Source organism: Marmota monax, unplaced genomic scaffold, assembly GCF_021218885.2.
Source record: "Marmota monax isolate L192 unplaced genomic scaffold, Marmota_monax_Labrador192_F-V1.1 WCK01_AAM20220418_F8-fsc00017, whole genome shotgun sequence".
Taxonomy (NCBI): domain Eukaryota; kingdom Metazoa; phylum Chordata; class Mammalia; order Rodentia; family Sciuridae; genus Marmota; species Marmota monax.
The window spans coordinates 15733788-15753954 of record NW_026695241.1 but is presented as its reverse complement, the minus strand read 5'-3'; the positions used below and the strand labels follow the sequence as shown (position 1 = coordinate 15753954).

Here is a 20167-nt window from a genome sequence, read left to right as displayed (position 1 = left end):
CCATTCCCAGCTTTCCCAGGAATCTCCATACTGCTTTCCAAATTGGCCTCACCAATTTGCAGTCCCACCAGCAATGTACAAGTGTACCCTTTTCCCCACATCCTCGCCAGCACTTATTGTTGTTTGACTTCATAATGGCTGCCAATCTTACTGGAGTAAGATGGTATCTTAGGGTGACCTTGATTTGCATTTCTCTGACTGCTAGAGATGGTGAGCATTTTTTCATGTACTTGTTGATTGATTGTATGTCTTCCTCTGAGAAGTTTCTGTTCAGGTCCTTGGCCCATTTGTTGATTGGGTTATCTGTTATCTTATTGTTTAATTTTTTGAGTTCTTTGTATATTCTGGATATTAGGGCTCTATCTGAAGTGTGAGGGATAAAAATTTGTTCCCAGGATGTAGGCTCCCTATTTACCTCTCTTATTGTTTCTCTTGCTGAGAAAAAACTTTTTAGTTTAAGTAAGTCCCATTTGTTTATTCTTGTTATTAACTCTTGGGCTATGGGTGTCCTATTAAGGAATTTGGAGCCAGACCCCACAGTATGTAGATCGTAGCCAACTTTTTCTTCTGTCATACGCAGTGTCTCTGATTTGATATCTAGCTCCTTGATCCATTTTGAGTTAACTTTTGTGCATGGCAAGAGAAAGGGATTCAGTTTCATTTTGTTGCATATGGATTTCCAGTTTTCCCAGAACCATTTGTTGAAGATGCTATCCTTCCTCCATTGCATGCTTTTAGCCCCTTTATCAAATATAAGAAAGTTGTAATTTTGTGGATTGGTCTCTGTGTCCTCTATTCTATACCATTGGTCCACCTGCCTGTTTTGGTACCAGTACCATGCTGTTTTTGTTATTATTGCTCTGTAGTACAGTTTGAAATCTGGTATCCCTATACCTCCAGATTCATACTTCCTGCTTAGAATTGCTTTTGCTATTCTGGGTCTTTTGTTTTTCCATATGAATTTCATGATTGCTTTATCTATTTCTACAAGAAATGCCGTTGGGATTTTGATTGGCATCGCATTAAACCTGTAGAGAACTTTGGGTAATATCGCCATTTTGATGATGTTAGTTCTGCCTATCCAAGAACAGGGTACATTTTTCCATCTTCTAAGATCTTCTTCTATCTCTCTCTTTAGGGTTCTGTAGTTTTCATTGTATAAATCTTTCACCTCTTTTGTTAGGTTGATTCCCAAGTATCTTATTTTCTTTGAGGATATTGTGAATGGAGTGGTTTTCCTCATTTCCATTTCAGAAGTTTTGTTGCTGATATACAGGAATGCCTTTGATTTATGCGTGTTGATTTTATATCCTGTCACTTTGCTGAATTCATTTATTAACTCTAGCAGTTTCTTTGTAGACCCTTTTGGGTCTGTTAAATATATTATCATGTCATCCACAAATAGTGATAGTTTAAGTTCTTCTTTTCCTATTTTTATGCCTTTAATTTCTTTTTTCTGTCTAATTGCTCTGGCTAGTATTTCAAGAACTAAATTGAATAGAAGTGGTGAGAGAGGGCATCCCTTTCTTGTTCCAGATTTTAGAGGGAATGCCTTCAGTTTTTCTCCATTTAGGATGACGCTAGCCTGAGGTTTAGCATATATAGCTTTTACAATGTTGAGGTAAGTTCCTGTTATCCCTAGTTTTTCTAGTGTTTTGAACATAAAGGGATGCTGTACTTTGTCGAGTGCTTTTTCTGCATCTATCGAGATGATCATATGGTTCTTATCTTTAAGTCTATTGATGTGGTGAATAGCATTTATTGATTTCCGTATATTGAACCAGCCTTGCATCCCAGGGATGAACCCTACTTGATCATGGTGCACAATTTTTTTGATATGTTTTTGTATCCCATTCTCCAGGATTTTATTGAGAATTTTTGCATCCAAGTTCATTAGAGATATTGGTCTGTAGTTTTCTTTCTTTGAAGTGTCTTTGTCTGGTTTCGGGATCAGGGTGATGTTGGCCTCATAGAATGAATTTGGAAGAGCTCCTTCTTTTTCTATTTCTTGAAATAGCTTGAAAAGTATTGGTATTAATTCTTCTTTGAAGGTTTTGTAAAACTCCGCTGTATACCCATCCGGTCCAGGGCTTTTCTTGGATGGTAGTCTTTTGATGGCTTCTTCTATTTCTTCCTTTGTTATTGGTCTGTTTAAATTGTGTGTGTCTTCCTGACTCAATCTGGGCAGATCGTATGACTTAAGAAATTTATCGATATCTTCACTATCTTCTATTTTATTGGAATATAGGGTTTCAAAATACTTTCTAATTATCTTCTGTATTTCTGTAGTGTCTGTTGTGATATTGCCTTTTTCATCCCGTATGTTAGTAATTTGAGTTCTCTCTCTTCTTCTCTTCATTAGCATGGCTAAGGGCCTGTCGATCTTATTTATTTTTTCAAAGAAACAACTTTTAGTTTGATCCATTTTTTCAATTTTTTTTTTGTTTCAATTTCGTTGATTTCTGCTCTGATTTTAATTATTTCTTGTCTTCTACTACATTTGCTATTGTTTTGCTCTTCCTTTTCTAGGGTTTTGAGGTGTAGTATGAGTTCATTTATTTGTTGGTTTTTTTTCTTTTTTTGAGGAAAGAACTCCAGGAAATGAATTTCCCTCTTAAAACTGCTTTCATTGTGTCCCATAGATTCCGGTATGTTGTGTCTGTATTGTCATTTATCTCTAAGAATTTTTTTATCTCCTCCTTTATGTCTTCTGTAACCCATTGATCATTCAGTAACATACTGTTCATTTTCCATGTGATGCAGGATTTTTCCTTCCTTCTTTTATCCCCATTACTTTTTAACACTGATCTGTAACCATGTTAGTGACTTGTCGTTATCCTCACAATGGGTCATTTTGCTAGACACAATAAGTTTCGTGATTTTGAAGGGACGCTGCAGAACCTGGTCCTGTGTCTTCTGGCCTTTTGAGACTGCTAGTAACTGGGCCTGTTCAACTGGTAGAAAAAGAGCCATTTTTCCTAATATCCTAGTATGATGTCTAAGCCTACCTGTTTGGGATTGTCAACAGACAAAATTACACTTGAAGATCAATTGAAGATCCATTGACCATGTTTGTGATTCTAGAATCAGGCAACACCTCATCCTATAAAATGGAATGTGGGTTTCAGTGGCGAAAGAGAAGTGAGAAAAGCAGAAATGGAGCAAAAAGCAGGTTGGTCAAAGTTGGTGTTCTCATAGGGTTTAAGCACAGGAGACTTCATTATTATGCTTGCTCAAGTAAGCTGGACCTTTTCTGATTGGTTGCTATTTTTAAGGAGAATAACCCATTTCAGAGTTCAGTTTGGTTAAGTGGCTCTTAACAAAAGTAACTCCCAGGGCCCAGCACAAGATGCTAGTTCAAAACAATGGCCTTCCATAAACTTTGTTTAGCAGCGTTGAATTATGGAACACAATAATAGAGAATTTTAAAAAAGAAGAAAAATATGATTCTTTCAACAACTGATTTATGGGTTTTTAAAAATAATTGTTACAGGGCCAATGATGGATTATGATGTGGTATGAAAGAAAATGGTATGGAACCAGAAATATTCCGAGAGCACTTGGAATTTAACACTTCAGAAAAATAGCAAAGAAATCAAATAATTTATATTGTTTTAACAGGTAATAATTTGACAAGCTTCTACCATGGTAATCCTAGAAAAGACAGAATATCCAAAAGCATTGATTGTATAATCCCAAAATCTGTGTACTAGAAACTATTAGATAATTTGTGATACGCCAAGATAAATATTACCCTTTTAACATTTCTAGAAGTATGTATGTATGTATTTAAAAGAATGTTGTGTTTCTAATATCTCCTTTTTGATTCAACACCCAGTGAAATTCAACTCAATTTGACAAATAAGAGAGACTATGACATATTCTGGATCACAGCTGAAACTAGGCTCCAGCTAGGACCGGAAGTTCAGTTCTCTTTTTGAACCTTCATGGACTGAGGTGCACTCTACAACATTTCCAAGTAAAAAATAACAAAAATAATCAAGTATTTGGATTGCTGTTTCCAAGTCTGACTTTGCACAGGAATTCCTCAGGGCACTTGTAAAAAGTACAGAATATGTCATTTCTTGCCATCTTGCCCTTTTGGGTTTAATAAAAAATTTTAAAATTTTTTTTAAAAATCTGATTAGTAGCCTGGCTTAGGTGACCTTGAGACCCTGAGACCCTGCCACAAAGTACATCTCTAGTGTTCTTCTGAATATCAATTCTCACTAGGCTATTATGGCTCCTTGGACATAAGAGTGTGACGTCAATCTGTAGAGATCTGAGGAACTCAGGTCCCTGGAAGTTGTTTTAAATCTAAAGAGTAGCTTATTTGTAACTTCCCTTATTCACTGAGAACTGAATTTTTAAAACAATAAAACAAGCAAAACCTCAACATTTTATTCAAAGATGGCACTGTGGGTTAATATAAAGCATGGTCATTTGTGGCTATTTGACTTCCAAGTCATAAAATTTGGGCAATTTACTTAGTGTATTGAAGCCCAGGTTTATTGATACACATGATGTAATTCTAATGACGAAGTAAAATAAAATATCTAGAGTACTTAAAATATCTGGTAGAGACTAAGTTCCCAATAGTCTTAAAAATATTCTCTCCCAGAAACAAGCTCTGGTTAACTAGTGCTTTAACTATGTAATTACAATTTGTATATGATTGTAATTTATGTTTTCTTTCTCTTCACTCATATTTGCAAGGAAATCACTATGTCAACCATTTGATCATACATCTATCCTAACTAATCTAGATACCCATATATATCAAGCTTTTGGAATAACTAGGAAATTTCCCATACCCCCCAAACTATAGTAGTTTAATTTTTTAAAAACGTTTTAAAAAGCTTATGATATGTGTCCTATTTTACAAAAATTAAAAATAACCTGGGACATGCACCTTGCCCATCCAGAAGTCTTCCCAGTCTTTGTCCTCCTTGTAAACCAGCAGTTTGAGACTCAAGCTAGATGTAGCCAAAACCATAGAGTCAAGGTGCATCATGTTTACGTCAAGGGCATGGCCTTGGGCAAGCTTTATATTTTATTTGCACAGTATTAAATTCCATTAACTAGGAAAACACCTTGGCAGTATTGATGTCAAAAATACCTCACTCCTTGCAGTGAAGATAGATTTCAGGATAGGAAAAGAGCATTTCAAGATATGATGCATTTCATTGTAATATGTGGTCAAGTTCAGTTATTTCCCTTGGACAATGTACAGAACTTAAGGATCCTGCAGAGAGGAGACAGTAGATTTGGAATGTCTAGCTGAAATACTAGCACAAAGATAATGGTCAAAATCCTGGTCATAATAACAGAATAAATGAGTTTTTTGAAAAAAAAAAAAAAACAGAAGCAAAATAAGCCTTCTTGAATAATTTATGAACACAATCATAAAGAATCATGGTACCAGTTGAGGGTAAAATCCCACTGCTGCCCAGTCCTGCTGTCAATGGCTGCAGGGCCTCAGGAGGCAAAGATAACCAAGAATATTTCACTGCTCTGATCACCAGTCCTCCGTTAATAATGTGCTGGGCCCTGTCCTTCCACTGCCCAGAGACAGCTATCCATGTGGGGCAGCTCTGTGCCTGAATAGTCTGTTTATTATATCTTTAGCCCTCTGCAAGGGAAAGCCTGAGGACACACGGCAGCCCCGGTTTATAAAGGCCAGAATGAGTTAGTGATGTATTTTTCAGGATTTTAAAACCAGCTGTGGATGGGAAGATCCAATTTGCATTGGAACTGCTAACCAGGACTTGGGGAAATCCCATCTGGTTTAGAGGAGAGCAAAAGAAAATAAAGAGAGAGAATGTGATGCTTCCACGATTTGTTTACAAAACATTTACCTGGTACCTTGTGTGAACAAAGCACCATGGGAGGAACTATGGAAGACCGCATGACAAAGGCACAGTGGCCTCCGTTTGTGGAGTGCTTTCAGGCGGCTTGGAGCATTGTTCCTTCACTCAGTTTCTGAGTTACTCAGTTTCTGAGTTACGCTGTGTGCCTGGCATGCTCTAAGGACAGTGGACAATAAAACAAAGTCTCTACTCCGGTGGAACTTGTATTTCAGTGAGAAGGACTAACTATAAATGGGCAAGGGTCAGCTAGTAAATACTGTGCAGAGAATCATGAGTGGACATTGTGTAGTTGGTTATCAGGCTGCTACTTTACTTGGGAAGTCCTGCGAGGCCTCTGTGAGGAGAGCAAGTGCAGGAGAGACCTGGATCTTGTTCTCCATCTCTGTTTCTTGGACTTTCTTTTAATTTTCAAAATTCTACATAGAAGTGAAATCAGGCAATGTTTTTCTCTCTGCCTGGCTTATTTCACTTGACATAATGTCCTCTAGGTTCATCTATCATGTAAGAACAGCAGGATCTTGTCCCATTATTTATTTACTTATTCTCATTAGATATATTTGATAGCAGAATGCATTTTGATTCATTGTACACAATTGCAGGACAAGTTTTTATTTCTCTGGTTATACACGATGTAGCGTCGCACCACATGCAGTCACACATGTACCTAGGGTAATGATGTCCATCTCATTCCACCATCTTTTCTGCTCCCATACGCCTTACCCTCTCCACCCTCCCCTTTGCCCAGTCTCAGTTCCTCTATGACCCAATGCCCCCCATTATGGATCAGCATCCACTTATCAGAGAGAACTTTCAGTCTTTGGTTTTTGGGGATTGGCTTGACTTCACTTAGCATGATATTCTCCATGCTCCCTTTTTAAAGCTGAATAATATTCCATTCTATATACAGTTTTTATTGTTTTGTTTGTCCATTTATCTGTCAAGGGGCACATAGGTTGCTTCTATGTATTAGTTATTTTCAATAATGCTTCAAGGAATGTGGGAGGGTTTACAAAGTGGTGAGTTCATTTCCTTTGGGTGTACAACCCAGAAGAGGGATTGCTGGGTCATATAGTAAATAATGAGTTTTGTGAAAAAACAGAAGCAAAATAAGCCTTCTTGAATAATTTCTTTGCAGATCCTCATCCTGTTTTCTATAACATGTAGATTATTTTCCATAATCTATATTCAGGCCAACAATATACAAATATTCTCTTTTCTCCATGTTGTCATCAACACTTCCTATCTGATCTTTTTAATAATAGCCATCCATTTGGGTATGAGGTGATATTTCACAGTGGTTTTGATTTACATTAGTGATGATTAGTGATAGTGAATGTCTTTTTTATACTTGTTACCTATTTTTATGTTGTCTTTGTAGAAATATCTATTCAGGTCCTTCCTCCAATTTTTAACTATGTTGTATGTTTCCTTGCTCTTAAATAGCATAATTTCTTTATAAATTTGGATATTAGATTCTTTAGGTATATGCTTTGTAAATCGTTTTTCACAATCTGTAGTTTGCCTTTCCAATTTGTCAATTGTTTGTTTTGCTGTGCAAAAACTTTTTAGTACCTTGTATGTGTTTTCAAGAATACTCTGGATTCAGTATGGAGAAGGGATTTTAGGGAGTCAAAAGTGGAAGTGGGAGATCCTGTGGGAGGCTCCTACAGAATCCAAACAAGGGACTATGGTGACTTCCACTAGAATCTGGGTAGAAGACACTGGAGAAAAGGGAATATGGAGGGAATTTGCTTCTGGCTTAATTTTGAAATGCCTACCTGGAATTTGCTGAAGGAATCTGTTGCCAAGGTAGAGTGAACAAGACCTCCTGGAGCACTGGGTATCTGAAAGGGAGTTCAGGCAGGGACTGAAATATAAAAATTAATCCCAAACTGTATACCCGAGTCAATCTTGAGAGAGGAGGAATCCTAGGGAAGGTGTTAGTTCAGAAGGTGGTAAAATAATTCAAGGTACCTCTTAGATAGTAAAGTGGAGTACAAGGATGGATATGGAACCTGAAAATCTGAAGGGAGTTTTAAATTGAAAGACATCATCCTATAGATGGCATTTAAAGCCCAGAGGCTGGATCACCTGGAAAATTAAAAAAGCCTAGGGCTAAGCCTAGGACTAGCTAAGAGAGGTGAGATGAGGGAGGGACCCGGGCAGGACAAAAATCAGGGCAATCTTATACTATTCATGCTAAATGAAGAAAATGTTTCCAACAAAACTTCATTTCTGACTGGCACACAGCTTACTTTTCTTTCTTTCTTTCTTTCTTTTCTTTTCTTTTTTTTTTTTAATACCAGGGATTGAACTTTGAACTTTTCTTTGATACCAGGGATTGAATTTTTTTTTTTTTTTTGATACAAGGGATTGAACTCAGGGGCACTTGACCACTGAACCATGTCCCCAGCCCTATTTTATATTTTATTTAGAGACAGGGTCTCACTGAGTTGCTTAGGGCTTCACTGAGTTGCTGAGGCTGGCTTTGAACGCAGAATTCTCCTGTCTCAGCCTCCTGAGCCGCTGGGATTATAGGCATGTGTCACTACATCCAGCTCAGGTGACTTTTTAAGTTGATAAAATAAGTATTTCACATGACCTCTAATAATATTATGAGAGCCTAATACTTTGCAGCTAACAAGGGCATATGTAATCCCTAAACTCCACACAGAAATAAGGCCAACAACAGAGGATTAGTGGCTAATTTCATACCTTTGAGCCCATTTTACACTGCTTTTTCTCTGTTTCGCCTTATAAAGATAATTCCCTCTTGATTTAAGAAATTAGTGTCAGGAAGAATAGCTTTTTGAACTGTCCCCCGACATTCCAAAACAAAGCTCCAAGTATTGCCAAGCTGTTCTAATTTTGTAATTCTTTTCAAATAAATACATATTGAAGACCTATGCTGTGCCCTGCTGAACAGATTAAAAAACACAAAATAAGCATAAAGATTGGACCTGTGCATCAAGGAGCTTATGATTACCCCGGGTGGGGAGAGGCTTACTTAGACTAATACCTGATTAGCATTAAAACAAAATGAGAAGAAGAATATTAATTCCTAGCAATTTCTTAAATGGATTTTCTCTTTTGTGTTCTTAACTAGTATTAACACTTTGAGGAGGAAAGAACTAAAATACTACCTTGACCCTTTCATTGGCTCATGTTCTCCTATTGTCCTACAATTCCATGTCTGTTGGGATATCTAAGGGATTGGATGAGATTTCTCCCTGGCACAGCATCCCCCTTGGTTGCTTCAGTAGTACCAAGTATGCTGAGTTCACACAAGAGAGCTTTTATAGAATATGGTATATGAATATAGTATTTGAATCGAATGTTTTTATAGTTTCCAAAGGAATTATACTTAAGCCACACTTGTGAGTTAGGGAAGATGGATGTCTTTGTGATTTTATAAATAAGGAAAGTGAAGTCCCTCGGCTGGGGATGAGACAAGCGAATGTTCTTCACATATTGGGTAGAGGACAGGAGTTCATTACCAGATCTGTTCTCTTACCATCCGGTGGATTTATTCTTATGGCAACATGTCTAAATAAAACCTCTTTCAGAGCTTTACTCCAACCTGCAGGAATAGCGAAATGAAGCAATTATGAAATCACATGCAGAAATAACAAAAGGATACCATTTCAAGAACTAAGCCTTAGAAACAGCATTATCGGAAGGGGTTCAGAGAAAAGTTGGAAAGAAGTAGCAATAACGTCTGTTTTTGTAAGGTTTAGGATTGAGGCTATTCTTGTTTGTTGGATGCTGAAGTATGATCCAAGGATCATACTCAAAATACTAGTCTGGATTGCCTGGGACTCAGCCTCTTCTGTTGAATGTCAAACCCTCATTTTCCAACTAACTGGCTTGGAAGACAATAGTAACAAACATTTTAAAAGCCCTTTAGAATTTATAAGCACTTTCACATTCAAAATCTCATTAGTTGTGCAAATCTACCCTGTGTGGTAGATTAATTGACTTGACGTTATAATCTGTACATCACACATGAGGAGACAAACTCAGAGAGATGAATCCATTTGTTCAGTGTTCAGTGTCCTAACTAGCTGCATGCAATACAATTCAGACCAGAACTTAGGTCTCCTAACTAAGTCTCTAGAACAGATAGGTTTTAGGCATAAGGTGAGACACTGTGTTCATGCAGAACTTGCATACTTTCATGGAAGCTACAGGCTAGTATTGAAGTAAAAGGGTAAGCAATCAAATAGAGTAATTTAGTGTCATCCATTTTCTCATTCAATAAAAATAAAAATTCATGTGATTACTAGAATTTTAGTAGGAAAAAATAAAGGCAGGCAAGCAAGACACTGTTTTTTGTTTGTTTGTTTTGTTTTGTTTATGTTTTCGTTTTTTGGAAAGCAGAGGCATACTCAAGGAAGAATGCAGTCCATCTCCAGAGTGAGAAACAGCAAGATACTATTCTTCACCTTAAGTTGTTTAGGGTCTAGTTGAGATGGAGAAGGTAATAAATTAATTGCAGTGGAGTGTTGTATCAGTATAAAATCTGTGTAGGGTCACAAAAAAGAATGGACATTGTGGGACAGAATTAAGTTAAAGTTGATATGAATGTAGTGAGCAAAGCCATTCGTTGAAGGCCCTTCCATATCTAAACATTCTACTCTCTTACCCAACTTTAAAATGGATACTGACTTTGGTAATGCTTTCTCTATTCTTATCTACTTCCTTAAATTTGAAGAGTTGCTATAAATTGAGCAGGCAGATCATTAATGCAGCCCTAAGGATTGGGTTTGATGGTACCCTGGGCTCTCTTCTCCATTTCGGAAGTTTAGTTTACAGTAATTACAAGTGGAAAGTGAATCTGAGAACAGATAATACATGAATTTATTACTTGTGTCACACTGTGTTCAGTGACTTAAAAAAAAAGTATTTTATGTCAGGCATGGTGGCACACACCTATAATCTCAGCAACACATAAGGCTGATGCAGGAAGATTGTAAATTAAAGCCAGCCTCAGCAACTTAGTGAGACCTTGCCCGCTGCCTCAAAATGAAAGTGGGGGAGGTAGGGGGCAGGGGGTGGGGGCTGGGGAAGATGGAAGTGGGGGAGTGGGGGCTGAGGGAGATGGGGGTTGGAGGGAGTGGGGAGGGGGGCATGGGAGGAAGGAAAGAAAGTAAACAGAAAGAAAAGAAGGAAGGAAGAAAGGAAAGGAAGGTGGGTCAGTCAGGACATGTACTCAGTGGTTAAGCATCCCTGAATTTAATCCCTGTTACCAAAAATAAATAAATAAGTAAATAAAACAATTTAGAAACAAATACCAAGTAAAGAACATGCTCTTTCACTCTTTCTCTGAGCACCACTGTGTCTGGGGAGGAAGTTGTGAGAAGTCAAGATATGGGCAGAGCTCATTTTGAATGGCAGATGGTAGCCATCTTTATAATCCTGGTGTCCACATCCACCAGACTCAACATTTCTCGTCTAAGCTAAACTGTGGTTCAGAACTGAATCACTGAGTCTCCCAGAACAATCCCTCCCTTTGCCCCATGGACACATAATTGCAACCAATGAAAATATGTTTGTACACCTCATAAGAAGAACAGATAAGTAGGATTTTCTTGTATATTTGATGCCAAAGTCTTGAAACTCCTCTTTTATATATTTGTTCTCCTGATAGCTTTCTCAGCTCCCCCCTAATTTTTAAGCTTTTCTCCTCCGGTGTTGCACTCATCTTAAAATAGGCCCCTCTTCTTTTCTCTCTGATATTTTCCCTGAGAAATTTAAAATCCATAATGTAATGCACAGTAATGCATTGGGGCCTTCCTTTGAGACCTCTCCTGTACACTGAGGTCAACGTCCTCTAACAGGCAAGACCCCAGGGGGGGTGGGTTTTGCAAGTTAGGTTACTTCACTTTATAATTTCTTTGGACTTCTCAATCTCTAGCAGATCAGAAAAACTTCTTTAAAACAAGTTACCATAATGAATTCTGACCAGTGTAATTTCATCTGACTACATTTGTTGTTCTTAAAATCTTGATTTTACATTTAGATGGGGCTATTAGGACATGGTGGGATAAAAAATGGTTGCATCAAAATATGCTGTTTCAAAGCAAATTATTGCATTATTTGTTCTCAATGGCAAATATAAACCTAACACTTTCTTAACACTTCCTAGAGTCATAAATACATAAGATGCTCATAGTGATAATTAAAAAAAAATCATGGACAGCTAATGAAAGATGAAATGGAGCTATAGTAATGTGATTATGTATCTTACATTAGACAACAAAGAACCTTTATACATGTGAACTAAAGTTTGACTTATATTATAAAACTGTGTGCACACTATATCCAAACTGTGTTGGCTTTATTTGAAACTGTGGCTTCCATGGGTTTAAAAAATATATACATGATTTTATTTGCAAAGTGACACCCCTAAATTTTAGCATGTTCAATTGTTTAAACTAGTGATTTCCAGGATGTAAGTAGTATTCTACTTGTAAGAGATTTAAAACAGGCAATTTTGAAATAGGTAAATTACTCAGTCAAAACTGTAGGGGACCCAAATTGCTGATACATCTTCCTCAAAACACCTCTCATTATCTAAGAGGAGAATGCATTGGAAGTATCTTATTCTTGAAGTCTCACACTTAGATCAGTTATGCTTCCTGCTTTCAAAAGTTGCCTATGAAACAAAAAGCAGTTCATGTAAATGCATCAAAACTAACTTTGTTCTTTAGAAGTCATTGGATGCCTTATGAGACCATCCAAGCATTTAGAGGATTTTCTCGTATAATAAAATTCAACATTAAGACTATAATTATTCAAAAAAATTCAACTAAATGGCAACAAGGGTTTTTCTTTTCTTATATTATTGGGATTTTTGTTTCTTCTTTTAAAACTTTCCAGCTGCCCTTTGTGAAGTTCCCGGAATAATGATTAACATTATTAAACCAGAGACTAAAAATCTTGGTACGGACTGACCCATGGGGACACATTACTACAATTATTTTTAAATAAAACAATAAAAGGGGCGTCTCACAGGGGGGAAAGTTGGACTCAGCTTCAAATTTTATTCTATTTGTCAAAGTCACCCAAAAGAGTTCTTAGGAGTGGCTGGAATTGGCTGTCAGAACCAAGTGCTCTCAAGTGTCTTGCCTTTGTGGTTTGCCTACCCGGGTTTCCCAGTCCTTGGTTGAACATTGATGTTCTTGCAGGGATAAAATATTGAAGAAAATTCTAGTAATCTCTTCCAGTAGAGGCAAAGGCCATTTCTAGAAACTCCTTCCCCATGTACCTTCTACAGTGTCTTCCTCTCACTTCACACACACATACGTGCACACACACTGTACACACACTGTGACAGCATACTCTCTCCTCCTTTCCTCAGTGTACATTGGATGGGACATTTTGTCTCTCAAATTCTTTTCTAAAAGACTGGCACAGTTTTTCTCAATGCATTTCAGTAAACCATACTCATTTTATGATTATCCTATAGTTTATACATACTGATCCTGTTCTCCTTTTGAGTCGAGAGAAGTTTCAACACTATTACAAAAAGAAAAAAGGTATTGGTTATTCCTTCGTTTATCAGGCTTATTTTAACAGCCTATTTTCATGCAAGGTGCTCTGTCAGTTTGACAAAACCCAATTACACACACACAAAGCAATGTGAACGATCATTCCTCTGTGCCTTACAAAATATGCCTTCTAAGGCCATGAATGAATATGAGGTAAGTGTCCTAAAGCATAACTCAACAACTTGAATATATTTTGATAGCAGTTCATATCACTATAAGCTCTTCTCCAATCTCCAACACACACATGCGTGCACACACACACACACACACACATGCCTACATGTACAGACACCCATGAACCTCCCCATTCTTTCTTTCCCATTGGAAAGAAGCCCAGGGATGTCCTTCACCCCTACTGGAAAGGCATGAAATAAAGCATAGTACCTTCCTCTCGTCCCCAAATTGATTTTGTGTTGCTGATTCCTCCCTACCACTAACTTGCTGTTCTGTTATTCTATTTTCCCTAAATGCAACTTACTTTAAGCATGTGTTAACTTGATTGACCTTCCTACAGTGAAAGGATAATAGAGAATGACCCATTTGTCAGTCTAGCCCCTTGCTTCTCTTTAAATGTCTACTTTTGACGTACATCCAGACTGCACGCCCTTTTTATTTTTTTAAAGAAGTGAAACCAAAAGTAAAATGCTTTTTGAAGAAAAATGCAAAATTTGTTTTTAATTTTGGCTATCACAAAATGGGGAATCAATAATCCAGTAAAAACAAAGTGAAAAAAATAAGAAATAACGTGTCCCCGACAGCTCTGTCTGTGCCTTTTCCAGCGTGTGCATCTGGTTGTTCATCTCTGAAAATGTATGAAATACCTTTTTCTTTAAACTTCTTTTTTTTTTTTAATTTTCTCCCTTCTTGTTTGGGAATTAAGTGCTTTTTGTATTATATATATCTATCTATACATATATATATATATATAAAAATATATTTCAATCAATGTATTTCTTTTTAATTGCTAGTTCTTTATCTTAGATTTGGATTTATCCAAAATTATGAGGAAAAAGTTATGAATTGTTTTCTGCAGTTTTTCCCACTCCCTCTTTAAATGTGGAACAACTTCAGCTGCAGAATCCTCACATCCACATCTTTCAGATTAGCCAGCCTCGTTTCCAATCGTGCTGTGCACAATATGGGTGCTGTAGGAAGACAGATGGCATCAGACTATACCATCTCTGTACAGGGGAGTAATTAGTGGCCCAGCACGTGGGCTCCCTAAGAGGCACTGCCTTTCAGTCACCTCTGCTGATCCCTAAACCCCCAGATCTAGATGGGGCTGTGTGGCTGCCGGTGAAGTTGTTCAACTTGAATGCATAAATCTAGTCTTCTTGTTTTTGCTTTGAACTTTTTGATCATGATTATTAGTATTATTATTTTATGTATTTGGCTATTTTGAGTAGGAAGAAAAGTTTAACATTTCTATGATTTGAAAATCTTATAATGAAACTGTAATGATTTTTTGGAGTAATTGCATGTTGAAGAAGTTGCAGCTTAGGGTGTGTGAGATTGTCAGTGTTAGAGTTCTGTTCTTTATTTCCATAGATGGGCATGTGTAGGCTCATTTGTTTTTGTATATTGCCCATCCCTTCCTTACAGCCAGAAGCTCTAATGCAGCTAGATCACTCCGTGCCGCCCTTACATGGACATGGCGACTCACTTACACATTTACTCCTCTCATCTTCATCTCCTGTGTAGTGCACTCATAGACACGCCCCTCCCTCTCTGCATCTTCCCTTCCCATAATCCCCCTTTCTTTAGCATTGTTAAAATTTATGTGTTGTCATTCATTCCCTTAAATTTAAAAAATTCTAAACTTTGTGAAAAAGACAAGAAAGTTAAATATATGTCTGAAAAATCTATACCGATGCAGAAATTCATTCAAAACCCTGTAGATACATAGATTTTTTTTAAAGACAAAATTTTTTTAAAAGAAAATTTTTCAATCATAGCAATCGGAATTATTTTAAATTCAAAATCAATGCCCTCCCAAACCCCCAAAGTAAAAATTCGTTTAAGTGCAGATTTTTTTTTCTTTTCATGTTATGTGGTGTGGATGTATGTGTTGTTACCTCCCTGTATCATCCTGTTGTAAATTATTATATTTGAAAAATTAGACATTTTGCTCAAAAGTTTTTAAGAAATGACAACAACAACAACAACAAAAAAAAAGCAAGTTACAAGAATGTGACAATTCTATTTGTCCAAGAGCATTCTTACACAACTTTCTTTTGTAAATTTTTCTTTCATGCCAAAAAACATGCGGGCAATTTGTTGATGTAAGTTGACTATGAATTAATATGGTATGCTTTTCTTTTTTAATTTGAATTATTTTGCTTTTATGGAAATGATTCCTTTCTTTTTATTTTCCAAAACAGCCTCTATTTTTCATTTGCTTTGACTTTTTTGTTTGTTTGTTTTTGTACTGTGAATGCCTTTAAGTTATTTGCTGTTCTTCCCTTAACTTATTTTGCGAAGTTTATTTTATTTTCTACTATATGATTTTGAAAACTATATTAAGTATTTTATTTTATTTCATTTGCATCTATTTGCTTAACTTTCAGTTATATTTTGCACTGAGCTGCTTCTAATAATCAATGTGAATTGCACTCTTAGTAGAAGAGGGTGGACACAAAGTCCTTACGACCCATAGAAAACCAAGCCTCTTTGCAGGGACTTCTTTTTACTACCAACTTTAAAACCTTGACAGTATTGGTAGCTCCACAGTCGGGTAGTAAAATCGGCTACAGCAGATGGGAGTCCTATACCCCAAAGGAAAAAAAAAATGAGTCAAGTTAGCTCCAAGTGTTATCAGTGGTAATTTCATCCTTAATTTAATTCCTTAGAAAACATTCAGGCAAATCAGTCCTTTATTTTATTTTCTTTCAGCAAAGGGGAAATAAGGTACTCTCAAGTGATTATGGTAGTTTGGTTTTTCCAGGATTATGCTATCCCCATCACCACAGGCTACAAAATCAATTTTACTGAGAATAAAGACATAAAGAATCCCAGGTGTTTAGAGTGATGTACTGATATCAGTGCCTCCTAATGTATGAACAAACTTCTGGCAAAAATGAATGCACACACACTCTCACACATGAATACACACACATGCACATACATATAAAAAACTCACACATATAAACACATACCCATAAAGAACATATAAGCATACACATAAGTACACATACTCACACATAAAATACATATACATATAAGTACATATAAGTACGCACACAAGGGACAGGGATTGTGACCCAGCGGTAGAGCGCTCACCTAGCATGTGTGAGACCCTGGGTTCAATCCTTAGCATCATGTAAAAATAAATGAACAAAATAAAGGTATTGTGCCCAACTACAACTAAAAAATAAATATTAAAAAAAATAAGTACACACACAAATACACACATACACACTGAGAAAAGGTACCAACACACACTCTCTCTCTCTCTGCCTCTCTCCTTTTTTCTATTAATAGTTGCCATATTTTTCCTCAAGGATTTGATAAGGTAAGCTTTAAAAGGATCAATATTTTATCAAGGAGAATCAGAAAAATGTTCATATCTAAAATTTTACTTAGAAAATATTTCAGGTAGGTACCACTATTGTGTGTAACTCTAGGGAGAGAATATTCCCTGACCTTCAGGTTATTTGGATCAATGCTAACACACGCGTACTTCAAGGATGGGTAAGAAGCAGTATACAATCTTTGTAAAAGAAGTTACTTGTTTTACTTTAATTATAGACATCAAAGTTACCTGAAACTATTATAGAACTAAATGGTGGCTAATACATAGGTTTCCACTCAGCAGTTTTTGATTGTTTGCTTTTGTTCTTTTTAGCACACTGGGGATTGAACCCAGAGCTTTATGCATGTTAGGCAAGCATTCTACCGCCTAGCTACGTTGATAGCCACTGCAACTCAGCAGTTTTAATGAATGGACTCTATCTCAGTTCATGTGATTTTGTGTTGTTCAGCATGTTAAATAGTATTGCAGGTTTAAAACATGGAATTTCCTAAATAGGCTGTTAATTTGCCTAATTGTATCAAAAAATTTTGTTTCTGTTGAAGAAGCGGGTCGATTAATAAATGGCCATCTTTTAAAACTATGAGATCTTTGAAAACTCATAAGTCATCCCTCACACTTCTTGCTTAAAATAGCCTCAATAATCTAGACCTTACATAATCATATCTCTACCTTAGCATGAAGCCATTGCATAAAAGTTACAAGAAATTGATCAATTATTTAGTTATTATTGATCAAAACATTAATAAAAGTAATAATAGTAGAAACAGAATTTCTAAGGAGCCATAGATACTGTACTAAGGTGTTAACATGCAATGGTTTGAGATAGGTAGGCTATGTTATTATTATCATTACCATTTTATTTAGAGTTTAAGATACTTGACCAAAGTCATATGGCTAGTAAGCAGTAAAATTTTGACAGCAAACTGAGTCCAATTGACTTCAAAGGTGAATGAATACTCAATTTGGCATTCTGTATTTTATGATTATAATTATATCAAGAGCTGTGGCTTTTTTCCCCTGGTAATATGTTAAAAAATAAATTTTGTAGCCGTTCAGAGTCAAACATATTTCAGGCAAACCATTTGTTTGGATGAAGAGAGAAGAATGATATTCTACTTAGAAACTCTCGTTTTGTTAAAACATAAGTTAAGCCTTCAGAGACATTTGAAGGCTTTTTGATGTCTTATCCCCAAGTACTGGCCATGTTTGTCTATAACTATTTTTTTTAAACCTTTGAACAGCTAATTTGGTGGGGGAAAGAATGATTTCTCTCAATTTTAGGTAGTTTTCCAAGTAGAGAATTAGAATAATGCAAATAAGAAAGAAGGCAAAGGACCCACGCACCTACAACAGAAATTCAAAGAGCTGGACCACGGTGTCCTCTTTGGAGTCCCATGGTTAAGTGCATTGTGTTTGGAGTTTCGTGAGTGCTCAGACTCAACCATCTCCAGAGAGGAAGAGGCTGGAGCTGCATGGAGACTTCATGCTGGTCTTGTTTTTTTTTTGTTGTTTTTTTGTGTTTTTTTTTCAGGTGACCCACTACATTTACCATCACCCACAACATCCTCACAGTTCAGAAGAGTTCTATTAAATTTTTAATACACTGTCTTTTTCGATGGCCGAGAGCCCCTTTTGCTAGATATCAGCCCTAGAGGCATGAATTATATATCTATAAATACACTCATAAAGCAAAAAAGCAGGACAGCCTTTGGGGCTAAAATAGACCTTTTATATCTCTAGTGATCTCTCTAGTTTAAAGGAAATCACAACTACGTAAAAAAAAAAAGTGTATATATTCCCAATTTAAAAATGCTAACTTTAAGGAATACAGATGGTTCTTATTCCAAACCAAAGAAAAATTCTGAGGGTAATATAGGAAATTAGGATTTTGATAGATTCTAGTTTTCATATCCCTCTGCTTATAACCCTTTGTGACATTAGGTTCATTGATTATGTGAATACTTGTGTAAGTATGGATACATGGCTGATCACTAACTCTATAGTCTCTGCACAATGAAAAATAATTATTGTCAGCCGCACCAACATTTCTGAGTGTAGTCACTTTGGATTACACAAATATACAAAAAGTCATAATCAGCCCCCCAGAAACTAAGTCTATGAGGATCTAATAGTGGGAGAAATATACTGCTCATCTCTCCATCTCAAATGACATATGCCCCTAGACCATCCCCCAAGTACAGTTGTCATGAAGGGTTGGTCCCACGTCCCCCAAATACTAATATCTGTGAATACTCAAGTCCCTAGTGTAAAACAACATAATAAGTCAGTAATGTGTGCTTGTTGTCCCATCTACTCATGAGGATGTGGCTGGAGGATCTCTTGACCCCAGGAGTTCATTGCAAGCCTCTGGGCAATATAGAAAGATCCCCTTCCCACCACCCTCTCAAAAAAGAAAAAGAAGGTACAGAGTTTGTACCTTATTTTTATAATGTATGCATACCTTCCTTATATTAAAATATTCTCTAGGTTATTTTAGGGAATAATGACCAGAAAAAAAATCGTCTGCACATGTTCAGTACAGTCACAATTTTTTCTTAAATATTTTCTATCAGCACATATTTTTATTCTTGGATGTAAAACCCACAGATACAGAGGGCTGACTAAACTATAATCACCTTAAATATTAGATATAGAATTTTATATTAAAATTGATTTTATATTTGTTTAGACAGTTTTCATGTTTAAATCTTTCTAAAGTTTTCTACCTGTTACTATAATTCTCATTTGTAATAATGATCCTTGCATCCCAGGCAACTTCATTTTAAACTAGAAGCACTTTTCCAATTCCTTGAGATGTCAGGAAAGGAGAGTTATAAATACTTCTCCAATTTCACTGATTAAAGACCAGCATAATGTGGGCTCCAATTTTCCCAACAGAGGGCATCATTTATCATTTTTTTTATCACTAATGCCAGGATTAATAACAAAATGGCAAAGAAAATGGAGGGTAAGTAGTTTTGACATTGAAACTTAAAATAGTAATACTCATCATTTTAGTTTTAAAATAAAATCATTTCAATCTGGGGCTCCTCTATTTATAAATAAGCAAGCTTCAGAACCCTCTTTCTGTACTGTTGTGAAATGCATGGTTCTTACTATGTTTCTAAATCCAATAGAAATGCCTGTATTAGAATGTTTGAATGAAAAAGAAATATCAATTCAACTGCAGAGTGAGCAGTTTGTAGATTCTG

At 36.3% G+C, this 20167-nt stretch overlaps 1 protein-coding gene across 29 annotated transcripts in view; it reads left to right on the top strand.

The window, feature by feature from the left end:
* The window catches only part of Nrxn3 (neurexin 3), a 1577562-nt gene that overhangs the window by 1552949 nt on the left and 4446 nt on the right, over positions 1–20167 (top strand). For 2 of the 29 annotated variants that reach the window (XR_009226397.1, XR_009226396.1), the window contains exon 22: positions 15026–15705. The exons of the other annotated variants lie outside the window; for them this stretch is intronic. The gene's annotated coding sequence lies outside the window, so the exon portion shown is untranslated. The remainder of the gene's footprint in view (positions 1–15025; positions 15706–20167) is intronic. 29 annotated transcript variants of the gene reach the window in all.